Below are 2056 nucleotides of genomic sequence, written 5' to 3'. Positions count from 1 at the left end.
CCACTTTCACACCTTATGCTCAACCATGTTGTACAGTATCTTCTGGTCTTATACTGTACAGTATGTAGATATATTTATCTTATTCATGTTCTCTATGACATGCGTATTTAATGTTAGAATTTTTCCTCCCTGCTCTCACTGCCTGTTAGTTGTAGAATCAAATGTAACCCCTGTACTGTATACTTAGTCCCCCAGGGGTATATACTAGGCCCCCTCCTTTTTTTAACCCTTCCATTGTGTTAGGGTCATTTTTGACCCGTTTTCAAGTTTAAATAGGTGAAAAGTACCCTTAACATTTCTTTATTGGAACAAGGCTTCATGATATCCTAAGAAACAACTATTTTAACGCAACAAAATTAATTACCACCATTTTAGTTAATTCTGATGGTCTTAAAAAAGAAAGTGACACTTGTGGTGTTAGCGGGTCAAATTTGACTCGTTAGAGGGTGGCTCAATTCCCCCCAAATTGTCAATATTCAATGTTTACATGTTTGAGAGTGAGAGAGACTTGTCCTCAATTACCATTTGCTATCAGGAGTAAAAAAAAAAATTGGTTTATGAAAAATAAATGACTTTTTACCTTCTATGGTATACGGGTCAATTTTGACCCGCTAACACCACTAGTGTCACTATTTGTAATAATATTAACATATTTTTTAACCACTTAACCACCTTCTACATTGCATCCCATATTCTTTGCATAGAGAAGAACATTGTCAAAACCACCACAACGAGCTGAGGTGCTATAGCAACTACTAAAGCAACAAAGAACCACTGAAACACCCAAATAAATTGTGTAGAAGGTTTATTCTACTCATCTGTCTATCTCCCTCTCAGCTTTCACGTTGGCTGCCCACTCCTCTGTGTAACAAAAGACAGAAAGGTGGGCAATGTGCCAGGTAAACAGATTAAAACTATAGTTGTAATCCGGAACAGATCTACAAGCGCACAAGGTGTTGCGATGTGACACGCTGTGAGCTTGTAGATCGGTTCATTTCGGTGTGCAGCCAAGTATAAATCAAGACTTTAGGATGTTGATGTAGTGCATTAACTGGTCCAGCCTGTTGATAATTACAGTGCTCTGCTCCCGCTTCATAACCGTGGACGTGTGTACTGTACATGTGTGAGGATGTGTGTGATGTGTGTACTGTTCAGTGTGTCAAAGAAAATTAGAGTTGACATTCCGTGCACACCTATTACACGCGACCGTGTTTGTGTTTGATCTATAGGCAAGTTTCAATGTACACAAAGGCTATTCAATGTCTTTAGATAAAACAGGAAATGTATTACATAACATGAGAGGGATTTAAAAGCATAAATAAGATACGGTTCAAATACAATAATACAATAAAGATGAGGGTGTGATTGTGGTTATAGGTCAGGAGTGTGGTTTTGTGTGAGTACATTTTACGGCTTTGGTGGAATAAACCTGTCCGTCTCTTGTTCACTTATCCATATTCTATGTATAATGATCTGTCTATCTGTCTGTCTTTCCGTCCGTCCGTCCATCTGTCCACCCGCCTCTTCTCTTCTCTTCTCTTCTCTTCTCTTCTCTTCTCTTCTCTTCTCTTCTCTTCTCTTCTCTTCTCTTCTCTTCTCTTCTCTTCTCTTCTCTTCTCTTCTCTTCTCTTCTCAGTTTATCTTATATTTGCTACCCATTCACAACCGTTTTGTATCTGATTACACTTACAATGAAGCTATTTGTTTGATTTATTGCTGTGTGTGTGTGTGTGTGTGTGTGTGTGTGTGTGTGTGTGTGTGTGTGTGTGTGTGTGTGTGTGTGTGTGTGTGTGTGTGTGTGTGTGTGTGTGTGTGTGTGTGTGTGTGTGTGTGTGTGTGTGTGTGTGTGTGTGTGTGTGTTTTTAGACAGGGGTTGCCAGACATTATTGATCAGCCTCAAAATAGTAATTATAGCTGATTGATGATGGAGGAATCAAAACACACACGCTTACACATAGACCATTAATATACCATACCCACTCCCTAGGAAGCATAACATCCTGTAATGTACACACACACACACACACACACACACACACACACACACACACACACA

The sequence above is a fragment of the Gymnoscopelus braueri genome, assembly GCF_963280865.1.
Source record: "Gymnoscopelus braueri genome assembly, chromosome: 5".
Lineage (NCBI taxonomy): Eukaryota > Metazoa > Chordata > Actinopteri > Myctophiformes > Myctophidae > Gymnoscopelus > Gymnoscopelus braueri.
This window is presented reverse-complemented; position numbering follows the sequence as displayed.